This window comes from Macaca thibetana, chromosome 3 (assembly GCF_024542745.1).
Source record: "Macaca thibetana thibetana isolate TM-01 chromosome 3, ASM2454274v1, whole genome shotgun sequence".
In the NCBI taxonomy this organism is placed as follows: Eukaryota; Metazoa; Chordata; class Mammalia; order Primates; family Cercopithecidae; genus Macaca; species Macaca thibetana.
The window spans coordinates 59371578-59385314 of record NC_065580.1 but is presented as its reverse complement, the minus strand read 5'-3'; positions in this window follow the sequence as shown (position 1 = coordinate 59385314).

Genomic DNA, 13737 nt, shown 5'->3' with positions numbered 1-13737 from the left:
CACAGCTACCACTGCAGAATTTGGGATCTCACTTCACCAGAGGCTGCCATAGGGACCAGGACGTAACAAAGAGGTGCAGGCCAGGGCAAATTTTGACCAATAGGTGGTAAGAGGCACAAAAGAGACAGCAGATAAATTTTCTATTTTTCCTGCCAATGGACTGTTTCATTATGCAAGTTTTCCAGACATGTCATTTTAAGGCTTGTCAGATAGTGATAGATAATATATCCCCTTGCATTTTTTTTCAATCTTCTTTGCCTCACTTTCTTTATCTCTCACTTTTAGTGCCCTAGGATTATACTTTCAATTAATTAGCATATTAATATATAGGCTTCCCTCCACCTAAAGAACCAAAATTAAGACAGGGATTCAAGCTAATAAGGAAAATTAAATACTACTAATCTAATCCATAGATGTAAAAAATCTTTAATAATGAAATGACAGGGTTTTGCCATGTTGCCCAGGCTGATCTCAAACTCCTGGGCTCAGGTGATCCTCCCACCTCGGCCTCCCAAAGTGCTGGGATTACAGGTGTGAGCCACCACACCTGGCAGGTCACTGGTTTTAACTAGGGTTATAATTAGTTAGCACAGGTTAATTTTTAACTACATCTACATTGTAACCTCCACTTTCTGCTAATACACCTTCCTAGAGTTGCCATTTATTGAGATAGGAAGACTGTGGACAATAGTTTTGTGTTGGTAATGGTGGTGGAGAGTTATTAGTAGTTCAGCTTTGGATACTTAAACTTGAGGTGACTATTGGTATTGGGCATTCAAGTAGAGATATAAATAAGGCAGTTGTTTATATGAGTCTGAATTTTGGAGAGAGGATCAGCATGAATGTATTAATGCAGGGACCCTCAGCATATAGATGGGATATTATACTATACTATGAGATTAGATGAAATCTCATAAAGACTGAATATTGACATGGGGAGAATATCTTGAAGGACAAAGTCCTAGAAGGTTTCCATATTTAGAGATCAGGTAATGAAGATAAAACATCAAGGAGACTGAGAAAGTGTCCAGAGGGAGACAAAAACCCAGAGAATGTTATATTTTAAATGTCAAGAGAAAAAAATAATATTTCAAGGGGGAGAAAGTCAGTTAATGGGTTCAATAATGTTGACAGGTCAGTGAAAATAAAATGGACTAAGAATACAGGCTGGATAGTGCAGTGTAAAGTATGATGGTGAATTTAATAGAAGCGTATTTTGTGAAAAATCGATTAGAAGATTTAAGAGCATATGGGAGTAGGGGAAGTGGATACAGACACAACACATTCAAGGAATTTTGGTACACAGGGAAAGAAAGAAAGGAGATACAAGTAGGATTTCAAAATTTTCAGAAGCCATTCTAAAGGTAAAGGATGATTTGGGGGATGTTTACACTGGAAGTTGGGAGACTAGATGAAGGTGTTGCTGATTCAACTGAGCAATAATGAAGGGCGGCTCTAAGGTAGTGGCAATAGGAATGGAAAAGAAAAAATGGGGTTGAAGACCATGTAGAAAGAAGACGGAGAAAGTGATGATTTGGATGTGTGGTTAATGAAGACAGGCAGGGCAAATTAGTATTTTTTGAAAATCTACTATGGATTTCATGTTATGTGCTTTTATATATTATATAGACAAAATGGATGAAGTGAGAGCCTGCATATTTGCCACAGGGAGGAGCCCAAGCCAGAGCAGAGGTGCAATTACTTCTGTAATTGAGGGATGGGAGCATTCGTGTGGTGGCAGATTACCATTCAATCTGCCCCCACAAATCTGTGAATTTAATACTGCTGCCCCACTGTATTTTTTTTTTTTTTTTTGAGATGGAGTTTCACTCTTGTTGCCCAGACTGAAGGTGCAATGGCACAATCTCAGCTCACTGCAACCTCTGCCTCCTGGGTTCAAGAGATTCTCCTGACTCAGCCTCCCGCATAGCTGGGATTACAGGCATGCGTCACCATGCCCGGCTAATTTTCTATTTTTAGTAGAGATGGGGTTTCACCATGCTGGTCAGGCAGGTTTTGAACTGCTGACCTCAGATGATCTACCCACGTCGGCCTCCCAAAGTGCTGGGATTGCAGGCATGAGCCACCACACCCAGCTGCTGCCCCGTTTTTATAGAAGAGGAACTTGAAGATCAAATGATGTGTTTTACACGCCAAAGAACACCAGTTAAGTAGTCCAAGAGCTGTATTTAAGCCAGATTGTTTTGGCTTCAAAATACACAGTTTTCTCATTCTAGATATAATTCCTTCAATAGAACTAAAGGAGCAATAGGACTACAGGATTTCTGGCTTAACCAGTTAGGTAGCTAGTGGGATCATTAACGAAAGTATGCAATATTGGGTGGAGGTAAAAGATGATGTGTGCAGTTTTGGGTATGACGGTTGTGAAAGACCTGTGATGTAAGCAATTAGATATGCACAGAAGCATTTGCACATGCCACTCCAGAGATCGAAAGATATCTCCTCTGATGTAGATACAGAGTCAGAGGCATTCATCTAATCTTCCAGTGAGAGGGAATAGAATTATAAGAGAGGAGGACTTACATAGAACTTTGGAGATTAACCATCTTTTAACAGAGGCAAAAGGGCTCACAGAGGAGACCAAGACTAATCAGATAGTTCAGTACACCATCAAAAGAAATGATTTTCACAGATGGTAATAGAGAAGAGAATTTCAAAAGGATCTAGTACTTAACAGGAAAACGCAGCAGTTTATTTAAAAATGTGCATTGAAACATTTTCCTTGATGTTGGAAATTAGGTCATCAGGGATCCTTGAGAGAAAAGCAGTTTGTTGGAAGGATGGAGGTAAAAAGGAGCATTGGAATTTATTAGGACTACTCTTTCAAAGAACTTGTCTGAGAAGGGAAGGGCATATAAAGAGGAATATAGTCATACACCATTTGGATTTTTAAAGATAGGTTAGCCTTAAATGTAATTTTATTTTTATGGTTATTTTTAAAAAATCAGATGCTAATTATGTGTTAGTGTTCTTGCACTTTATACGAAGTGTTGTGTTTCCTTCTCACAAAACAATTTTTGAGGCATCCATGAGATAACTCTCCTTATTTTTAAGACAAGCCTAGTAAAGCACAGAAAGGTTAAAAACTTGCCCAAGATTAACTAGCTAGAGTTAGAGCCAGGATCAGACCCGGGAAGTCTGACTCAAGAGCCCTTGTATGTAACCATTGCCTCTTGAATAAGAGTTAGGAGGGGTAGAGACGGAAAATCCTGGAGAAAGAAGATAAAATGAGTGGAGTGAGAGCCTGAGTGTCTGGAACAGGGAGGAGCTCAAGCCAGAGCAGAAGGCGCAGAGTTACTTCTGCAGTTCAAAGAGGAGAGCATCAGCGTGGTGGCAGATGTTTCCAATGTAACTAGAAAACGATTTTTTTCTGCACACAAAATAGCTAAAGTAAATATATAATTTTTCCTAACAGTTTAATTTTTTTTTTAAGTTTATTTACTTTGTAAGCCATTTTTTTCTTTTGTAGAAAATTTACTAAATACTAAATACCTATACTAAATACTGGTAACTATCAGGGAGACTTTGCATTTTATGTTCAATAGACCAGTCTGTTCATGCATATTAGTTATTGTAGCTTTATTTTACATTTGATTTATTTATAAAACAAATACTGAGCATCTACTCTGTGCTTGATGTGTTGTTTTGATATACATGATGAGTAAGATCAATAGACACATACATGCTCAGACTCCCACTTACAGTGTATTCCAGGGATCAGCAAACTTTTCTTTACAGGACTATAGAGTAAATCTTTTAGGCTTTATGGAGCCATTCTGCTCTGCTGCAATCACTCAACTCTGCCACCGTAGCTAAAAGCAGTCAGACAATATGTAAATGAAGACTGTGGCTGTATTCTGATAAAAATTTATTTATAAAAACAGGCATGGCCTGCAGGCTGTAGCTTGTTGACCCCTGTTCTAGGCTGGCAATACAGTTATCTGGATGATGAACTGTCAAATAATAGTGAAAAAATATTTTGGAAGTGACAATGGAGATTTAAAAAACTTTACTTCTTTTTTTCTGACTGAACTCTAATTCCATGATGTTTGTGGTTAAGGTAGAGTAACAGACCTCTTGGTTTGTCCCAGGCAGTTCAGGTTTATGCCTATGATCTCAGCCTTATGATAAACAGAACCACCCCACCACACTTTTCACTCTTTGAAATTTTCCAGTTAGTATGATAAACTGTACAGTTGCCTTAAATTTAGGAGCTAAAAAAAAATCTTTCTCAATAGGAAAAAGAAGCAGATCTCAATTAAGGCAAAGCTATGGCAGGAAGATATAAAGGACATATAGGATTTTCTTTACTGAAGCAGGTTTTCCAGAGGCCATATTAGGAAAGGGTGGGAAGGGAGGAAAATTGGAATTTTTATTTATTTGGGTGCATTAAAAATGAAGGGGAAATAAAAGGGAGAATGGGAAGTAAAGAGAGTCTGGGAGAGGAATTAAAGCGATACACTGTTTTATTTGATCAATATTACATATGGAATATTAGTGATAGCTTGTTATGTCTCTTTTAAGAGAAGCCTAGCCGAGATTCTTGTTTTATACCTACTGGGAAGCAAGGCAAGTTTGTTCTTCAGGCAAAAGTTCACAGAGGAAATAATCTAATGAAATAAGCTATTCTCAGAATATTTACATTCCTATTTTCTAAATGTAGTTGTTTTTCAGAAAACATCTAGAGATTGAGATAAGCATTCAAATTTAGAATGTTTATCCAAACCAGGTCTTTAAAGCTACACTCATTATACGTATTTCCTGTTGATTTGTAAGTCCAGTATTTTCTCTCTACCTGCTGCCTCCTCTTTTCCTAGCAAGAGCAAATATCATCTCCTTGGTAAAGTTTTCCTGGTATTAGTCACTCTATCTTCTGTACTCCCCTATGACACTGAACTCACACATATACTTAGAAATAGATTTGCTATGAAGAAAATGATGCTTCAGTTTCAGGGTAAGCTCCTTTGGAGCCCTTGCCATGTGTTCATATGGGTATATGCTTTTGTGACTTTAGCAAATGTAAGAGTTTTTTAAAAACTGCCATTGGATAAGTCACATTGCTTCTCCTATTTAACACTCCCTAGTGCCTGTGGTCTGGGGGAGGCTACAAGCATTCCTGGGATCTAAGGCGATACACTGAGCATGGAATTAGGAGGTTGTGTTTACGTGCTTTAAGTCATTTCCAAGTGCAGTTGTGTTACTGCTGGCCTAGCAGTTCATGTAGAAATAGTTTCCAGGAGGACTCCTGCTAACTCCTCTGCTGGTTCACTCAGCTTTTTGAAACACCCAAGAAGTGCAAGTCAAAGGTTACGTGATGGTTTGCAGGTATCCTTTACGCAAATTTATACATATGAAAGAGAAAGAAGGAGGATGCAGGATTTGTCTTAGGGGTAGGGAGCTTCCTTAGCTGAGGTCACAGCCTTCTCTGGGAAGCCCACATCGTGTGACTAAGGCAGGAGAGGTAGACGGCCAGCATGGGACTCTTCCATGGGCTACCACTGGCCTGGCAAAGGCAATGTTAGGACTGCTTGGCAATTCCACTCGTTCTGCAGCCCAGTTCTGCTTCCTCTCTTTCCCTTTCACAGTTATTACTCTCTAAGAAACATCTTATACTCCAGTCTCCTCCTCAGCACCTGCTTCTGGGTAATCTAATTTATGACAATGATCTTGGTTTGGCAAATTCTGTTAAAAATAATTTTCAGATAAAAGGTAAAATTATGATTCTCATGCAGATGTAATCATGAACAATATGTTAAATAAAGTGTTTATTTTACTCATGGTATTGGGAAACCAAGCAGATGTTAAAATTGATTTAAAATGAAAGTTAAAACAGCCAAAAGTAATATAGCTATTTAGACAAATTGCAACAACCTTTAGTGGCTATAAATGACTTCCTACAATTAAAAATTAAACATAATATTTACTCTAATATTTGCTTTATTATTCAAACATATGCTTTCTAATAGAAATACAAACCTAATCAGACTTATTTAAACAATTACATAGAAAAATATGATCAAATTTAGTATCCTTGAAATGTAAGTACTGAATTACATATTGACTAAACTAAAAGCATGTGGAATATAGATAAATGCATGATAATTTAGAATAATATTGTCAACATGTTAAAAATGTATACAATTGTGTCTGACCAGATATTTCTTCGGGACACAATTCAATTTTCTCTTGCTATAGGATTACAAATTCACAAATGGGATAAGGTGTCTATTGAGTCATTTTCAAGTCCAATTAAAAAGGTATAAATTCTGTCATAATTAAAACTTTTAGAAAAACATGTCTCAAGTCTTCTGGAAATTTGTGGACTTTAATTTAATTTTATAATATTATTGCTTGAATTTTCCAATTCAAATGTTTGAAGTGTGACAACAGATCTAAAATGATTGATGCAAGTAAGTTTAAATGATGTGTTTGATATTTTAAGGGAGCTATTTATTCCTCACAGTCGAGTGATGTGTATGGGTAGTTATTTGTACAAATTTCTCACATTGAATGGAAGAATAGAGTCCTTTGTATTCAAGAAGATATTTGGGAGCCTAGTCTAAAGATACAGAATTGCTCTAGGAAAACACAATAGAAAACAGGCTGTATTGTTCTTCCTTAAAGAGTACAAAAGACAATCAAACAAGTGAACTAAAGTATGGTAATTATTGAGAATGTTGATGATACCCTTAAGATTAAGCCACAGAAAATAAATGTTCCTCTGTGGGTAAGTTTTCTGAAAAATCTATTAAGGGAGGTGGCAAATTCCTGCTTTCCACCTTGCACAAAGCAATCCATTTGTGTAATCTACCAAATCATATTTCTTGATTTAGCTTATAGAGCATGGAAGGCACAATTGATTACTGGATAGATAACAAATAGATGTGACAAAAAGAAAAAAAAAAGAAAGAGAAAACAGCTAAAATGAAGACAATAAAGATGCCATTTGCAGAAGAGCTCTGACTCGTCCAGATTTGAAGAAGCAGACACCTATGCATTCAATTTAGTTTACAAGGCAGCCTCCAACAACGAAGATGAATTAAAGACTCAGGGAACAAATGCCCTTGATGTTAATTCCTTTACAGTTATCATTCTCTGTAAAACTGCTTAGAGATTGGACAGATGAGACCTAATCTTTTTATTCATGTTTTTGTAATTTTAAAATCAATTGCTCTCTGCTGCTGCTCAGATACTGACAGCTAGATCCATATTTTAAATGATGAGAGTCTAGATTTTGGAAGAAATATAAGAAACAAAGCAAAAACCATTATTCTAGATTAATACTTTTTAAATCAGGAACTTTAATGGCCAAACAATCACATTAGAATTTATCATTATAGTTTTAGAATAGGGAATGACTTGCTAGCATGTGAAGTACCCTTGCGTTGACCTCAGATGATAAATCTTTTTTTTATTTTTTTGAGACGAGTCTCACTCTATTGCCCTGACTGGGGTGCAGTGGTGCGATCTCGGCTCACTGTAGCCTCCACCTCCTGGTTTCAAGAGATCCTCCTCTCCTGAGTAGCTGGGACTACAGGCGTGTGCCACCACGTCTGGCTGATTTTTAGATTTTTAAATTAGAGACAGGGTTTTGCCATGTTGGCCAGGCTGGTCTTGAACTCCTGACCTCAGGTGATCTGCCTGCCTTGGCCTCCCAAAGTGCTGGGATTATAGGCGTGAGCCACCGCGCCTAGTCGCAGATGATAAGTTTTTGATGACTGACTCTATTATTGATGAAAATATTAAAAGGGTTTTGTACTGGGTTGTAAAATGTCATAATCCCACTCTTTAGATCAATAGAATAATGAATTTTAGTAATTATTTCACACAGGTACTGGAAACTCTCTTAAGTTCCTTCCTTAAAGAAAAAAAGCACATTATCTAAACCAGCTAGTTCATGCTGTCTACTAATTATGATTATTAACATGGTCCGTGCCTTAAGGATAAGTATATAATATGAGGACTAAGAAATTTATTAGGCTCATGCATATGCGTATTTACCACAAACACAGTGACGTGACCCATTTCAGGCAATGAATTCATAAAGGCATCTTATTTTTGGGATTCCCACCAGCCCTTTAAATTTATTGAGTGGCAATATGTCATCCCTTACTCATCCCTTACTCATGGATGCACACTTACACTGAACTATGACTTGATTTTTCTGGTTGTTTTTGGTAATCAAAATCCCTATGCACATTTACCCATCTCAATTCCAAAATTAAGCAAACTTCGTTTTTAGTTTCTTCTCTTCCTTCCAGTGATTTCTTGTCTTGTCATCTTGCGGCTGCCTTTGCTCTCAATAACTCTGTCTTATTTAAGGAATAGATTTTTTAGCATTTCTTTTGTACTCGTGACTGTGCTAGGCCATGGGTGTTCAACAGTTAACCAGACACATGGTTCTTTCCTTCAAGGAGTTTGCAGTCTGCTCAGGGGAAAAACATAATAAACATTTCAAAACAAACTTAAATAAATAATTGTCATGAAATAAGCAAATGAAAGAAACCTAAATAAATTATTGTCATGAAATATGCAAATGAAAGAAACATGTACAAATCTATGATTATTTTCCCTCAGGAACACCCAAAATCTGACGGTACCTCTGCAGATATTCCCATTCTAACCTTGTGGAAGAAGCAATGCTCCTTACTCCCCATGGTACAACTAAAATTAAGTTCCAAAGTTTAACCAAGTTTTACTGAAGGTCTGGGAATACTTGAATGTATGGGATAGAATGAGAAGCCCCTCCTGAAGTTTTAGAGCCCGCGGGACAAACCCTATTTGCAAAGTCCATACCTGTTGCTGGCACGCTTCAAGAGATGTAGGGTTCGTTTTCACCCATGTGAATCTGCAGTCATTTCTACACCTTACCATCTAGGCCCAACTGCTCTTGGGCCAAGAGAGGAATAAACATTTTCCAGTCAGAGGCCAATGCCTTGGATGACTGAGTGTAAGTCTATCCTTTTTGTTCCAGGAAGTGTGCTCTCAACATTAAGAACTAATCAAGACACAATAGCTCACATTAAGCATCCAAAACCCAGATTATTCAGCCTTTAATAATACTATTCTTAGGACAAAAACCACTTACTCTGAGTAGCTTTTCTCCAAATCTAGTCCAATTCCTTGTTGGAAACTTCATTGTGTTATGAGCAGAAGAGGTCAGTTTTGTGTGTCCAACCTGTTATTGATTTAGACAAATATAGCCTTTCGGGAACTTCTTGGGCAAAAACACATAGATATCTCAAGAACAAATCATGATCTTCAGTTACAGATTGATCTAAATTCAAATTTTAGTACAAAAGATTTTCTCAATATTGGGAGCACATGCAATTTGAATTTATACGTGGATTCAAAGCATCTGATTTTAAACCAGCTTATCAATGATCAGGACTTGTAAGAACAATTTATAGGGAGTTGCTTTATCAGTTCTTGTCTACAGGGTATCATCAAAAGTTCACTTTTAAGAAAAAAGTAAATAATTTCCTTAAAGATATTTAATTATTCTCCTAAAAGGGTAAAAACTGCTTATAAGTTCCTCAAATCATAATTTTTCCAGTTCAGATCCATCAAGTACCTGATTAACCGTATTTGACTCTAAGCACAACTGTGCCATGTAAGGCCTGAGTTCTTATCTTTTTACCCCTGTGCTCTAGCATCTAGTCAGTGACTGCCTGCCAACATTTAATAAAAGCCTGAATGAATTACCCATCAATTAAAGTTCAACCACTTAATAGTTTTATGACTGGGCCACTTATTTAACCAATCAAAGGCTCAGTCATGTCATCTCTAAGTTTGCAATGGGGTTATCGGGAGAATTAAAGGTCTAGCATGTCATTAGAGCTTGCTATTGTTATTATTGTTGTTTTTAATGAATTCTATGACTCTGATTAAAGGTAGATTCAGGAGCAGTGGGCTCCAATCAGGAAACAGAGAATCAAGCTGAGAAAAGGTCCAATGAATCAGTAAAATGATTTATTCATGTTGAAAAAACCATAGACAGGAAACCACGGGCATAATGACAGGTTCTAAATGTGACTGGACTGAGGTAATCAGGAAACACCATTACAGCCAAAGACCTTCACACATATGCTCTTTGTTATGGAGTCTTAGATTTAAAAAAATTATTTATTACTATTGTCTAGCAATGGGTCCACCCTTTTATATTAGTAGGAAAAAGACATATTGGAGATGCTTTGAAAGGTGGCCTTATACAAATAGATTTTTACACTTGCAAACAAGCCCCAGATCCCGGGTCTGTTATTGTTTTTCACAATTTCAAACCAATTTTTCAGGCAAATTTTAATGAACATATGAAATGTCACCAATAGCAATATATTAGTGATAGACTGCTGTTTTGAAAAATACCTGCAGACAAGGAGAAGCTTTCTTTATGTCAAATGTATTACAGTTTTCTTCCTCTTACTACTTCATTTCAGTTTCCCCTGGAAAATGTCCTGGAAATGTACGGAATAAAAAATGGGTGATTGGGTAATGGTTACCCAACAATGTTAATACACTTAATTCTACTAAATTGCATGCTTAACAAGAGTAGAAACGGTAAATATTATGTTACGTATAATTTAAAATACCACAATTTTTAAAAATGGATTACTGGGTATAACAGTAATAGATTCATGTATAAATATGATTGTGCTAAATAACAAAGCCCACATTTATTTTTATTTTTTAGAGACAGGATTAGGTAATGATGGGCAGAGAAGTGATAGAGGACATCAACATCTCCCTTTTTTCTCTGTCTTTCCAACATCTCTCTTCTTTCTGTCTCCAGCCAGCTTCCATCAGCTACCCCTGTCTGCTCCACGGACTCCAACATCATAAACTTTGAACAGTTGGGGTCTTTTAAAAGAATTAATCTGAATCTTTTAACAGCTATATTTCTCTGGCTGGGATGAAGGAGTGAGGCTTTAAGTTATCCCTGTGAAGCTCGATGAAATTTTTGGTTAGTACATGGCCAAAAAATGAAAATACATTTAAATGCCAATATTTTTGCTCCTCGACAGCTGTAGAGACAGGGTTAGGGTTTGCTTTCTTTTATCTTTTAAGAGATTGGGTCTCATTATGTTGCCCAGGCTGGTCTCAAACTCCCGAGCTCAAGCCATCTTCCCGCCTCAGCATACAGAGTAGCTGGGACTGCAGGCACACACCCCCATACCCAGACTCGGTTTACAGTTATGAATGTGAAGAAAAGTTTGTGCTTCAGTGGAAAACTACAGATGATTAGGCCCTAGAGAATACCTCTTCATGTTATCTGATTCTGATTCTTTGGAAGCTATTTTACCACTGTGTTAAATGTAGATAACTGATAATAATGCAAAAAAAATTATTGTCTACAGACATAAGAAATTTTTCCTTTCTGGAGAGACGTTTAATTTACTGCAATTTTCCCTCCCCTCCTTCTGGAAAAACAGTTTTGCACCCATCTGCACATTTACTTCAATATTCCTGATCTATAAATGCATCTGTTCATGATTTCTTGTTTGAACCAGTTATAATATCTGCCTGTTTTTAAAAATTGATTGAGTTAAATAACAATGAACAACTGTTTATTTTTATATCTGTGTGAGCATCATGATTTTACCATTGTGTGAAAATTATCTGTTAACAAGGACAAGAAAAGATGTTTATTTTCCTTTAAACATAAGGGAGAGAAAAAGAGTATGTTTATAAATTTGTCTTTTATCATATTTGAAATTATATTTTGTAATAAAGATTGTATTATTAACTGAAACATATATAAAAATGTTGAGTAGTTTTCTAAAATCCATATTGCCTTTGGAGCCCTATTTTAGTACAAAATTTATACTGTGGCTCATCTGTTAACTAAAATTCCAAAAGATTGTGCAAAAATGAACCATAGGTAGCATCTTACATTTTTTTCTACAGAAAAATTTTCCACAGTAACTAAGGAAAAAAAAGTGTGGCACAGATTTTGACAAAAGCTCATTAAGTAAAATTTAAAGTATTTTCAATAAAATATGATTAGTATATTTTAGTTCCAAATAAAATATGCTCCTTTTCTCATTTAAACATTTTATGGATGGTGCAAGTGTGTGTGTGCCCATTTGTGCAGACAGAGTGCGTGGGGAGACATTTTAAAAATCACTGCATTTCAAAAACACATGCTTTAGCTTCTACAGTGTCTTTAATGAGGACTTTTGAGATGGATTAAACATTTCCTTTTGACTGTAATGCTGCAAATATGAAAAAGAAATCATGTTACAACTGGATATGTCAGAGAGGGAAAAAAGTAGCAATAGGTGTTGCTATCAGAAATTTGTTTACCTGTGTACCTTGGAAAACATTCAATGGCTGGCTAAGGTTTCTAAATATTGCTAAATATTTCTAGTAAATGTATGCTTTTAGCATGCTACATCAATGAAGAGATCTGGAGGCACTGGTTGAGACAGTAAATATTGACAATAATCTACAGTGAGTTTTATCATTAACTATGCCACTGGAAGGACCCTCATCAAACTCTTTCATTCTCCCAAGATATGTATATTAGTCAGTTCTCCAGAGGAAGACAGCCTATATATATATATGTTATATATGTAACTCCTATATATATGTTTATGATTATATATCTCCTATATTCCATATATGTCCTATATATTCCACATATATATACTATATATTCCATATATATATATGGAATTGACTCTTGCTATTATGGAGGCTGACAAGTCCCAAGATTTGCCGTTGGCAAGCTAGAGACCCAGTAGAGTTGATGGTGTAGTTCTTATTTGAAGGCTGGCAGGCTCAAGGCTCCAGAAGAGCCGATGTTTCAGTTTGAGTCCAGAGGCAGAAAAGAACTGATGTTCCAACTCATCACAGGCAGACAAAAGAATCAAGCCTTTATATTCTCTGTGGTCCATCAACTGACTGGATGAAGCCCGCCCACATAGTAAAGGGGAGGTCAATCCCCTTTATTCTGTTTACTGATCCAAATGTTAACCTCATCCAGAAATACTCTCACAGACACATCCAGAAATAATGTTAGAACAAATGTATGGGCACTCCATGGCCTAGTCAAGTTGATACATGAAATTAACCATCAGAGTAGGTTAGCAAGGCTCAGAGCCTGAGAGATTTTGTGTTAACACATCTTTAACATGTTCCTAGAAATCTATTTCTCTAGATAGAAGGGATCTAGAATGTTCACTTGCACACAGTGTTCCTAGTCAACATTAGCTTCTACACATTCTAATGTGTATGCTTTGGTGATCTGGGCTTGGAGTTCTGGTAGGGTCAGTTGGTCATGTATTTACATTTGATTTTGAACGAAGATAATATTTGCTTTCCTGTTAGTCCAGAGTTTCTGAAATCTGTTACTTCAATTCCAGAAACTGTTGATAAATAAAATAATACTTTAGCTGGGAAATAACGTAAAGAGGGTAGGAAGTAAATATTTTCTCATCTAAGTGGAGAATTAGGACCACAAAAAACTATATAATATGATATACTGATATTAACAAAAGTGAAAGAATGAGATTCAATATTTATCTTTTATTCATATTATATAGTGCCCTCGGAACTTCTTATAAATTGAATCAGTTAATTCTCATAATAATCCTATTTGGTGGGCTTTGTGATTCCTAGTTTATGGAAAAAAAAATTGCTTAAGAACCATAGTTGAAATTGGTACCCTGGTTTGTTTCATTTCAGATGCACTATGTTCTTCCCACTTTATCATGA